General features: G+C 36.6%; 1 long non-coding RNA gene across 1 annotated transcript in view; it reads right to left on the bottom strand.

Annotated features, from left to right (window-relative positions):
* The window catches only part of LOC141922364 (uncharacterized), a 257,582-nt gene that overhangs the window by 181,493 nt on the left and 62,744 nt on the right, over positions 1–13,345 (bottom strand). Inside the window, exon 2 of the long non-coding RNA XR_012622965.1 lies at positions 10,733–10,808. This is a non-coding gene — a long non-coding RNA (uncharacterized LOC141922364). The remainder of the gene's footprint in view (positions 1–10,732; positions 10,809–13,345) is intronic.

Here is a 13,345-nt window from a genome sequence, read left to right as displayed (position 1 = left end):
GCAGCTTTGGCTTGGCTTTTTCCTCCTTTTGTGTCATATTCACCTCTAAGACAAGGCAAAATACTGGGCACTCTATACCCAAGGAAAATCCCTTATGATTTAGCTGTGGTTTAAATATAATGTTTCTTTCTAGTAATGGAGCATTTTTTTTTTACACTGAAAAAATCAAAAGAGAACATACTACATATGGAACAAATAATTTATTGCTCTAAATAAAGTCTTAATAATCTAATCAAAATACAACAAGCAGTTGTTATTAGTTCAGTTACCATAATACGTACAGTCAGAACCAACCTCAACTGCTAAACAGAGAAAAACCTCAAGAGTAATTCAGTTAAAAGCTTTGTAGAGAAACACTTACTGATACCTATCTAGTTTTCTGTAGAGTTTCTTTGGCTCACCCCATGATGTGCTCCTGGGTCCTAAGGCTGATGCTGCCAGTCTTCTGCAGGAGGGGTGGGGACATCACAGAAACATCAGCATGTTTTCAGTGGGAGACGGGGGACGAGCACCTCTCGCTCAGTCTTCAAGATCTGCTTGAGTTATCTAAATATGCTTTCTTAACACAGCCCATTTTCTCTTCACTGATTTACAGGTAAAGTCTGCAAAAAATGATGGTATGCAACTTCCTTTTTTTGATACAATGCTTTATACCAAGCAGATCATTTAATCTGTCTTTCCATTTCTTGACTGCAAAATGGCATTAAAACACTATTTTACAAATACTTAGGAAATGTGTATATTATGCATGGTTCTTACTATGGTGGGGTTCCCCTTAGAAGTTGGTTTCTGACGTACTAGTGTCATGCAGCCACTAAGCAGTTATCTGAGACATATGCAGGACACACAGACACACCTCACACACGCCTACAGAATTTCTAGCTAGTCTAGAAGAAAATATAGATTCAGATGTGTGTGTGTTTATTTCCTACTTTTCAAGACATATAGTTTATAAACACATTTCTCTACACAAAAGCTATCAAAATAAGCCGGTTTATCAGTCAGAGACTAAGACTATAGAACATAAAGCCTGAGAGAAACAGCGTACAAGTCCTCATTTTGTAGTTCACAGTCAAAATCCTGACCCTTGCTCTACTTAGATTCTAGATTATGCAGAAAAACTACAAATCTGATCTTTCCAGCATGCTCTGTGTACCTGCAGGCAAGAGTGGTCTTCTGCTTCTTTCTACCTGAAGCAAAATTATGTAACCAGCTCTGAAAGACTTCACTATTCTCTTTGAAAAGGTAGACTAAAAAAAGCAAGAGAGGTGCCAGACAGATCTCTGCACAAGGTACTAACCGATGCACATACGAGGTGGGAAGCTGCAGATTCTTGGCTGAAAAAATATGTATTGGCAAAATGATTCGTATCCCTTTGTGCACAGCTTCAGAGGCATTACTGAAGTTTCCCCACAGTGTACTTGCACCCCTTTAGGCCTTGTTGGATTTATAACAATGATCAGAGAACCTTCGGAACTTAATAATCTCAGCATTAAACTGCTTATCAAAAATATCACACCTTTTGCTACTCTCTTTATTGCAACTCCTATGTTTCTTGTTTCCCCATTTGCTGTGATCACTGTTTCAATGCCCTTCTTTCCCCTCTCTCTCTGCCAAAGACAACAGCAGTACTTCCTTAAAGAGCTGATGGTTCTCTGTCTCCTCTCCTCACCCATCCCCCTTCCTCACCCCTCCTGCAATGTACACAACTAAATGCATAACCCACTTCAGTCCCTGGTTTATCTTCCTCCCTCACAGGTCTGTAGTTTGAATTTTCAAGTATTCTGACATCTGAGCAAGAGAAATCCTCAAATGTGTCAGATTATCTTGCTTAGTTTATAAGACACTGAATAGCTCAAGGGATTGCTAATGGCTGGAGAGCCTTTTGTTTACAGGCTGTGGTTTCAATACCAAATCATGTCCACGATAGCCCTGAGTCAGTTTTATCTGATGCCTGTTTCAAGAGGATACATAATATGAGTTGTTGAGCTCAACATCAGTTTTTACAATAGAAGATGATCACAGCGAGCACTTCTGTTGTCAGTCCCGGAGGAAAAAAAGGCTGAACGCTGAAATGGAAAGTAAGGGAATGCTTTACAGGTGCAGAGATCCCTGAAGCAGTAAACACTCGTGTTACTAGGCCTATGTGATGCAGTGCAGTCCAGTGCCATGCAAAGTTGTCAGCTTGGTCCTCGAAGTGGTACACAGCTACAAATACATCAAGCTGGATTTATTAACTCAGGCATAGCATCTCCCTAACAAAGGTGTACTTCTTCAAGACCTAATCTGAATTCTAAGCTTGTGTATTTCTCTAGGAAGTGAATGCACACTTGCAGGCGTGAGTTACTACAGGAAGGGCAGTCCTTATTTTGGGGGAGGGTGCTGGGACGAGAGCTGCCTTTGGATACGCTTCACTAGCCCCAGACAGCAGCCTAGAGATCTGGTGCCATCATCGTCAGGACTTAATTCATCCAACACAAGCAGTAATACCACCTTTTCCCTGAATAACTAAAACATGTTTTCTTATCCTTAAGACACATGAAAGGAAAAAATAACACTCTCTTAACAATTACCTACAGCTTGGTTATTCACATGTCTGCTTGCTTGTGCAAGAATGTACAGGATCAAAACAAGGGTCCACCAAGTTTGCCATCTCAGCTCCAATAGCGAGCAGCGTCAGATGTTAGGAAAGAGCGTAAGCACACAAATATAGAGCAATACTTCCCTTGCTAAATGCTCCCAGATGCCAATAGTGTATCACTCCTGAACTTCCTCACCTGAAGGTTGCATTTGAACACCGGACTTAACAGCCACCCAAGAACCCTACCCCCATGTATCTGTGACATCCCTCTTTTTTAAATTTAATTATATAAAAAGGTACAAATGGCTATGTCAATAGATTTATATATGTGTATTAAAATGTATACAAAGAACAGTAACCAGGAAACAAAAAAAAGCCATCCAGCATAGCTCCCCAGATTTGGAATAGAACCAAATAAGAGACTGGCTATATCCCACAGGCTCTTCCTATCACAATCCCTCCCATTCTGAGTATCTGCCTAACAAAAGGGAAACTGGATTACTGTACTAAAGAAGGGATGGTCCTGTCACTGGTCCAGAGTCAATTAAACATGGGGGAGTGGGTGGAGAGGGTGTACAGATGTTGGGAATTTATTTTTTTGAAAGTTAACTGGAAGGCCGCACTTTATTTAAAACAGAATTTTAGACCTCTCCTGAGGAGAGAGTATGAATAGCTCACAGCTGCCTTAAACCTTCCTGAGATATGAATATACTACATTTTTATTAGAGCTGGATTATACTAGCAGCTATCCAGGAGGTTCAAATGCCTAACCACTGGAGACAATCAGAAGCACACAAAGATCTCTGCATAATGAACATAAATATCCTTTCAAACAGAAAATCATAATCTACTCTGCTGTAATCAAGTCTATATTGTTGCATAAAGAATTTTAAGCAGAAGAGCAAGAGATAGGACAAGAAAAACGAGAGGAACAAAAGAAACTCGAATGTTTCTTCATGATCAGTGTTTTAATCATTTTTTCAATAAAATAGTTATATATTATAATTTATTATTAGATTGTTTCTTTCATCTTGTAAGTACAATTCTAACACTAACAAGGTAGTCTTTTATCCTCATATTTTAAATCAAAACTTTTTTCAGGAGTTTCAAAGTGGGTCTAGGATTTCAGCATACATTTTTGAGACTAAGTAGTGCCTGCAAAGCATATAGATAGTCCCAGCCTATTGCCAGCACCATGGGAACAGCTTTATACAGTTCAGAATCCTTTCAAACAAGGGCAAGCCCAGTGCCAAACCTCAGCCCAGGTAAACAGCTGCCTGTCAAAGATGCCCTGAGCAGTTCTTTTCTATTCTTCTTCATCTACTACCTGACATGCTTTTCTGCCACATAACAACTTAACTGGTGGTGGACTTTCGCAAGTGACTTTTCAACAGTAGAGTAATAACATCACCATTTTGAATTTTACATGCCTGCTTTGCAACGTTCAGAAAAGAGGATTGTGCAGGAAATATAGCACCAACCTACAGAAGAAAATGCCTACTTTGGACAGTGCTTGTCCATCTTTCAGTAAATTCATACACTGAATATTCTGAGGCATGGAAAACATTAAGTTATATTAATCCAGAACAGATGCCACCTTTGGTTTCTCAGCAGCAAAATCCTTTTAGAGGTATTATCTTCACTGGATCCCATGAGCAGGAATTAAATAAAATGGAATAGAACAAACAAAAACGGGTGCATCTGCTCCTAGAAAGAGTCCTGCTGCAGAAGGAATGCACTGATTGTTGCAACTGTAAAATAGTCAGAAGAGCAATCAGAAATATTTATTGCAGAGCCCTCCCTTTGAACACCCAAAGTATTCTGACAAAAATCAGTTGTTTATTGAATGAGTATCCCATGGTTACATTTTATGCCTATGAACAACACATCTCCAGTAAGTGCTATTTATGGATCATAATTAAATGACCTTTTTCCCCCCACATTTCCCCCACCTCCAAAATACGTGAAGAATTTCTACTACTTCACACAGCCTTTTTTAGGATAGGTAGAGATAATTATATCTGAATGGAGAATTGAGTATTTAGGTAATATATAAAAGTAACAGTGGTCTATTCACACATGTATTGAATACTATAGGTGTGAAAAATGACAGACATTTAGGGGATAAAAACTATTCCAATGTAGGAATCAGAAACCTGGCAATAATCTTCATTAAGGGCTTGTTTCTATAGAATAAATAAAAATAAAGCCATTTTAGAAAGAGTGTATTAAAAAAACCCACAAAATCCAAACAAACAGAAAAATGTAAGCGAACTCGGGTCAAGCTGGCAAAGCATGTAAATCTAAGTTACATACTACATGAGTAGGCTGCACTGAAAACTCCTGAGCAATCTTTATCCATCCATCCCTCAAGTGTGGCAATATTTCCACTATCTTATTACTAACAAATCCAAAACCCAATTAACAAAAAATTAGGTGTAACACTATACAGTTTATGGATTTTGAGAGCATGCTGGGAATGATGCTTAAAGGAAACTTTAAAGAAAAAAAGGAAGAGAGAGAGGAGAGAAATTTTGGCACAGAATAAAAATGTCTTAATAGTGGGACCCACTGTGCTCTGGATTAGTTTCCCAAGATAAATGCTGAAAACCTCATCACTTGATTAGTTAAAACAAAGCACTGGGAAATACACATTCTAAATATACCAAGGCAATCTTGCAGTGGATGAGATTGAACTTAATGGCATATTTTTCCAATTCTAATTTCTATGACTATGAAAATATTGCATTTAAAATAGAAATGTAATATTAATGGCACATACAAAACTTAATAATTTACTACCAGTTTTTATGTTGCCTAAACAACCCAGTATATAATTTCATTAGTACATGCAGATCCCAGGAGAGACTAACCAACAGGGGGAGGGAAAAAAAAAATTAAAAAAACACTTAGCTCTTCAAGAATGTAATAGCTATTTACAGTCATAAGACACAAGAACAGAGTAATAAAGAACAGCAGGTTCTACAGCTTGTAAAGCAACAGCAGAACTCAGCTTTGAGAAGGGAAGGAGGAGAAAAGATACATAGCATTGTTTCAAGTTAAAAAAAGAAAGAATGCTTAGATGTTAAATGACAAACTCAGATGACATTAATTGATTCAGGTCTGCTGTCTTTGAAACAGAGGCTTTGGCTATGTAAATGTAATAGCATACTGCATATGCAGTCAGTGGAATTTAATTTGCAGTCATCTAATCCATCTAGTGCTGATGTCTGTATCACAGGGAGTTCACCTACAGACAACTCAATATCTCACACAGCTCTTTGAATAAAATAAAAAATAAAAATTAAAAAAAAAAAGAAAAAAGAAATGGAGCAGTGGGTTTGAGGAAAAAAAGTAAAGAAGATAACTCTCTCTTCCTGAATCAACACAGAAAAGAAAAAAAGCAAAGGTGAATTTAGCACAGTCAGAAGCTAAAAGGGATCTTTTTAAACTGCCTACTACTACTACCTAAATACAAAATAATGCAAGCACCACTTAGTTGCAGTAACACCTTGACTAGTTAAAAAAAAAAAAAAGGGGGGGGAGCAAAAAAAGGCACTTAGTAACAGTAACAATAAAAAGCAATTAAAACTCTTTCATGGAAACATCCTAGCAACAAAATAGTAAGACAAAGGCTGGATACAACAACACAGCAGCTGGTACCTGATACCATGCTATTGCCTTTAATATGAAAAAAAAACATTTCTTAGATAACATACTAGTGTACTTACAGCATGTATCTGTGACGAAGCTCAGTATGTTTTCAGCACTTTTCACCTATATTCACACATATGAAACTGTATCATCTTTCGAACTATGCTCCACATTAGATTCCTTGACAGAAAGCAGGTGGGCACACTGTCTACTTCATGTTTGCCTCTTAACCAGGCCATTTTGACAGCCTGGGGGAAAATTTTCTACTTCTTCATCCCCAGATATTAACCAGGCCAGGGAGTAGGTGAATCTTAATATTCGTTGGAGATTACTAACCACAGTGCCAGGGTCTCATCTTTCCAAGCACAACCACATCATTTAAAAAAAAAAAAAACAACCCACACACAGATCTATGCAAGGAATCCTCAGCTGCTAACGCAGAAAAACTTTGTGCTGTCAAAGCTTCATAAAGGGACTGGGGTCTGCACACCACAGCACATTTCATATTTCTTGCCACTTTAAAAAAAAATACATTTTTCTTTAACCACAAAATTTTATGTTTAAAGCCATGCAATTTTTTTAAAATTTATAACTCTAAAAATATCCATTGCAGATATATGGGAATTTTCTGACTTAACATATAACATGCTTTATTGGTTTTGTAGGGCTGCTCCCTACAATAACATCAGCTATTCAAGCCTTCATCCACCAGGAGCACAGGGATCAAAAAAGAGAAAACCAAACAAAACCCCCAAAAAACAAACAAAGGAGTGAGCAGCTCAACTCTTAAGTCACAAAACCCAAAAGATTGGGTTGGTGGCATTCCCTCTCTCTGAGGCCTTCATACAGCAGCCTTGCAGAAAACACTGAATCCTTAATGTTGACAAATGATTTGCATTTAAAACAGGAACTTCCTTATAATTCAGCAGCTTTTCTGTATAAAATAGTCCAGGGGGACAATTACATAAAGACATTCAACGCTATTTTGACACTTCTCTTTGTAGAAAGAAAATACAGAAACATAAAAAGAAACCAAACAGTTCCATTGTCCTAAAAATTAGTAAGGAGCACTACCGATTGCCAACATTTGTATACTTTCACTCCAAAAATACAGCACTTCTTGACTGAGTACATTCCTGTCCTCATTCAATACAGTGGACAGAGTTTATTACCCCATGTTTCACAAATAAATGGGGTCAATGAAGTGAAACAATGCAAGATTGTCAAATACCTATTTAGTTCACATAAATTACACCTCCCTCTCTGCTGCTCGTAAAGACAGTACTGTACAGTCCTGAAAGTATGCATGTGATATCATCTTGCAGGAATGGAGCACGTGCACGCTGCCCACTTTATAGCCCAGCAGTTTGACTAACTAAAGTTACATCAGCAGGCATCCTTCAGTCCTCAGCTCTCTCATTCAGAAGAGCCTTCTTGCAAGCTCTTTTTCTACCCTTTCTAACCTCATTCCCCTTTGCACACAGACACACATTACAGTAGGGACCGGAGGGCAAGGACTTAAGCCCTAAGCATGCATTAAATTAACTCATTTTAAATTTAGAGATGCATGGACACACCAAACTGTATAAGACTTGGTCTCAGGGGCAACATTTTATATTGCCACAATGTTCTATTTTCACTGTAGCACATCTCCAAATGGAAAGGCAGTAATTTAGCTTAGCTCTAACCTGATATCATACACTTATAATTAAAGGAAAATATTTAAAGTAGGACTCAGAAGAACAGAATTATTTTTTTTTTTAAAGTGCATGAAATGGGCCTATGCTGAGATAGGTGTTACTATGTAATTGAACATCTATGAAGTCATTTAACAGATGAAAACTTTTTAATAATATTTTTAAAGTCAGGGTTATACTTCAGTCACAGTTCAGTGTATTCAGTTGGAAAGCATTGAGTTTCAACAGTGCTCCATCAAATAACAGAAGCTAGTGATTTTAAATGGTCAAATATAAATATCTGACATACATACACACACATATACATAATTAGCACACACAGATATAAAGTACACACACATTTTCTGATGCAAAGCAACACTTTCTCATCTGGTCAGTGACTTACTAGAACTGCAAGTGGTCCTCTGCAAGCGAGACATGAATACTCTGCCTCATTTGGAAAACTTTTAAGCCTACCATGTCGTAGTTTCAAAACTGTCCCACCAGACAAAAGTAGTTTCAAAACTGTTCCCCCAGACAAAAGTAAGCTTAAAAACTGGTAATTACAGTGTTGCAGCTGCGGCAACATTCAAGTTAGGGCTGAGATGGTACTTCAATTCTTGTTGCAATGATGTCAGAAAATATCACTTTGGGCTGAAACTTCTTATGCTTGATCTCATTGCAGATGTTTGCACTTACAGATTTCTGTTTGTTTGTTTGAAGGAAAAGGGAGTATTTGGAGGGGCAGAAGGGTAAAAAGGAAAAAGAAAAATAAAACTGTAGGTTGCATATAGAGCTTTTATTCTTAAGACTAATATACCCAGAGTTTTTAGGTCTAGATAATGTAAAATTAATTGTGGGCCACATACCGCCTTCATTGTTAATCCTACTGTGCTTCACTGAGCAGAATTTAGACTTTTAATTTCAGAACTGGGAAGTGCCTTCTGCTGTTACATGGTATATAATCTGACATTGTGCTTTTTCCTTACTCTGCTCTTGTCTGGCTCATCAGCCTCGTGAGACTTTCCCAAATTGTAAATCCACGTTCAGTATAGAGCTGTCCCAGAGCAAGCAGATGAACAGAGAGTTGGGAGTATTCTGGAGAGTGATCTGCACTACTGAGTATTAAGGATACAAACACATCACTTCTCATCTATGGATCAGCCTGATCCTGAGTGTTTAGATAGGGTCAGAGCTGCCTCAGATTTGTCTGATGCAGCACACAAGTACTGATTCCTCTCATAGGAGAGTTGTAGACTAGTGAAACCTACGGCAGCTCCACCACTGACTTCTCTATGAACACTTACCAATGCTGCAGTAACCTACACTCAAAGTAGTTAAGCAGATGAAATGGAAAATAGTTTCAGCACATCCCCATCACTGTAACATCACACAGCTGACAAACCTGATGAAGTCAGTAACAATGAAAATTGGAGATCATCTGGGAATTTCTCCCAAATTTTAGAAAGCATCACACTAGTTACAAAGGCTTACCGTAATTTATCATCACAATTTTTATTTTTAATGTCATTTTAGAAATTGTACATCAATGCAAATCAATCACTAGAAGTAATGAATTCTCAGCTTCCAATCATGAGAATTTTATGTAGCTTCACAACTTCAGCCAACTCACTTAACCGACTGGTATGTTGAAATAGCAATGTAATCTACTTACTTGCCCTGCAAGGATAATATTAATAGCTTCTAATTATACACATATGGTAATAACCATGATTTCTAAACATCACCACAATGCAACTCTTCCGTACTTTGCATGAAGTCCACTGGTTCATGAACTCCTGAACAGAAATATCTGTCACCATGCATACTTTTCAGCACAAGCAAAGATGGACTATTCTCTCCAATATGATACTGATCACAACAGGCAAAGGAAACTCAGCATCTAATTGACACAGAAACGTTCATACTCTACTAAGTGTTTAATAGTTAAATTTTTGGCTTATTTGTACCCCTGCAATTTCTGTTTTTAAGTTAATGCAACCAGCAGAGTTGCTCTGTAATTAAAGACAACTTTTTTAAAAAAATGTATTTATGTATTCATGTGGTGTAATTGTAAAATAAAGTCCTTCACTGTAGTGCATACACTCAGGGGGATGAAGATAAGGTTGTAGTGGGAAAAATTAACTATGAATTTCTTGACTTGTGTATGTATAATAAAATATCAATTTAAATGCTATATTAATATTCATATATTTGATTCTGTAATTGTTTTAATTGAGAGAGACCAATTAGTGAGGAAGAAAGTGCCTATTAGCCCACAATAAAAATAATACATATAAGTACTTCATTTTGTAAAGATGTCTCTGCTGGTTTTTATTGAAATTTCCACTTAGGGAGATTGCTGTTGTTTTTAACCTGTTTTTTTAAAGCTGAACAAGTTTTCATCAATTACACGATAAAACTTGAGGAACTTTCAGGGCTCTGCAATTTACATCAAGTTATGTCTTCGTAAGTAGATGCAAAATTCAAAAGAAACTATTGTTGATATTTTTAAGCGTAAGTGACACTTTGCCAGGTTCTTCATTGTTATTTCGTTTAACCTCTGGTAACTAACAGAGCAGGCTATTAAGAAAAAGTGAACTATCAGAGTGAGAGAGGAGGCACTATTATGTGAACAAGCACTTTAAAAGTCTTGTCAAGTATTTTGGTTTCCCATTTGGCTTTTCTTGGGAGGACAGAAAGGAACAACAGCAAAACTTAGCCTGAAAATTGGCACTCAGATGTAACAGCTAAAATTCTATTCTGAACAAATAAAAAGTATTATAATGCACAGTTACTTTCAACATGTTTATGGACTCACCCCACACGCTTCCTCCCCTTTTTACTCCAATGATGCTTTCACTGGCAGCAACTCCTCAAGTGAAAAAGAATCCATCCTACAGGAACACAAGGAGCAAAAGCATAACATCACTTCGATAAAAGAAGAATTATCCACCCCATAAGATTATTAAGACCAAACAGAAACACACTACTAAATCCCTAGGGCGCAAGGATTAATACTACTGTAGTCTCTGCCAGCGTCTTCCTCCTTCAAAATTATTTTCTATCATGGATTATTTGGACTTTGAGTGACACCATGATTTTTACATGGGAGGAGGAAAAAAACCCAACAAAAACCCCTGGGGTAAATATGAGTAAGAGCCATTTCAGCAAACAGTTACACCACAAGGATACATGAAAAGAAAATCCTGAGGAAGACATCTGAGAGTCAAAAAACGCAATTGCACTGAGCTAATTTCTGAAAACTGATGTCATAACTTGCTAATCAGCAATGCTGAAAACAGACGGATTAAGCCATGACAAGCTAACTTCTTAATACTCACTTCACAGTATGGGCAAATATCCACTCTCAGAATCTTTTAAAGGTGAAGTTTGTCTACAAAGAAAGGTGGGCTGCCTACTTGGAAGAGATGGCAAAACAGACTACAAAATGCTGTCTCTTTTACATAAAAGTATTTTAATAGTAAATGCAAGCGCTTAGTGTTTTAAAATAAGAACAAGTATCTTTCTTATAACATCTGTACAACACTGTCAGAACCTAATTGTGTTGTCACAATTGATTTTGTACCTTAAAGTGATCACTTTGTATCAAAATTTTATAAAGAGAATAAAAGGGAGATGTTTTTAGAGAGGTTCTTTTATGTTGGCTTGGGTTGTTTTCTCGGTTTAAGTATGTTTAGGGTTTTATTTAACAGAACTTTGTATACTTCTGAAACATGACAGTCACTGCAGGATGGTATTGTGTAACTGGAGACACTGAAAAGACACCTTAAAGAATACTAATTGAGAGTAGAACATTTCTCAACAATAAATAAATAACTTGAAAAAACAGTGAAGAAAAGGATGACTTGATAATGGGATAATGATACACGCTGCATCAAAGTCTGTTAATTGAAGGTTTGCCATGACCAGTGAATAACATTCATTGTAAATGTCTTCAGAAAAATAATACCCTGCTAAAAGTAGAAAATGATCAAGAGGAAAGAAAATTGTAAAGGAATGAAAATTAGTAGACTTTACATACTAAAATATAATGGTAGTTCTCAGAGCCTAGAATGGCAGACTAATTTTCCACATTAGACTGGTTAGTTAATTGTGCACTTCAACATGCCAAGCATTTCTGAATAATACTAAAAATGATCCCAAGTTTGATAGGGAATAAAAATCATCTAAGAACTATACTGGCTTAAAGACATACATACACAAAACAAAGATGACAGAAGCAGCCTAGCAAACACAGAGCTTTACTGTCTATGTAACTAATCATCTATGGTTCAAATCTGACTGCAGGTTGAAAAAAAAAAATATTTCTTTTTAAAGAGTTTGTAACTCACATGCTAGAATTTTGCCTGTAAAAAATGAAGAGCAGCAGCAAACACACTTATGACACTGAATAACAAATCTCAATTTAGAAAGAAGTAATTTTTAATATATATGATGTAACATTATATAACATCCAGTACTGTAAAAATTAAATCACATATATACCTTTCCTTAATTTTGATTACTTGCAAATGTAGTGTTGTCTTCACAAAGAGATACATACATGATTTAAGAATGTACTGCAAAATTTACTATCTTTGTTTTTGCTGTGACAAGTTGCCAGAGAGAGAAAGTATTTTAATTCTTATAGAACAGTATTTGGAAATGCTACAGAGAATGAGAATGATACATTTAAAAGATGTTATTAAAGAATAACATATGCACGGACAAGACTGATTTTAAGCATTTCATTATTTTACTCCATTTAAATAACCTTGGTATCTACTCATCACTACACAGGAATGAATGGTGACTTTTCTGCAATGCCTTATAGTAGTCAGAAAACTTATTTCAGAACAAAGAATGGAGCTGAGCACGATTTTGGAAAAACAGCTTCAAGACATGTCATGGGTGTGACTGCCTGGGAACATTTAGGATGGATAAACTAACCCGATCTGAACATAGCAAAAGTAAAAAGATTCCTGATGAATGCTGAGAACCATTAGAATTAACCAGGCAGGAAAATAACCACTCTGTAAGACATAGGATCTCTGTGGCTGTTCATGTATGGGAGAAGACACATGAAAAATGGCAAAGTAGCAAACTGCTCTAAATAAACCAATTCAAAGCCTCAGAACACCAGAAGGGTACATCCAAAGAAACTGAAAGAGATTAATATTAAAAGAAAGTACTTATCAACATGAATGCAATTAGCTTTTGGAAATCTTTTTCACAAGGTATAACTAAGGCCAAGAGCTTAAAAGGATTAAAAATACTAATCAAATGTATATAGATAATGAAGGAATCCAGAATTACAACAGCAACTTAATTCCTAAGTGTTTATTCCACAAGTGCAAGGAAACTTTCATCTTCCAAAAGCATGTGGTGTTGGCCACTTTTTTTGGACACAATAGTATTATTTTCACATGAA

This window comes from Strix aluco, chromosome 4, assembly GCF_031877795.1.
Source record: "Strix aluco isolate bStrAlu1 chromosome 4, bStrAlu1.hap1, whole genome shotgun sequence".
Taxonomy (NCBI): domain Eukaryota; kingdom Metazoa; phylum Chordata; class Aves; order Strigiformes; family Strigidae; genus Strix; species Strix aluco.
The sequence above is the reverse complement of the archived record's forward strand: the minus strand, read 5'-3'. Positions and strand labels throughout refer to the sequence as shown.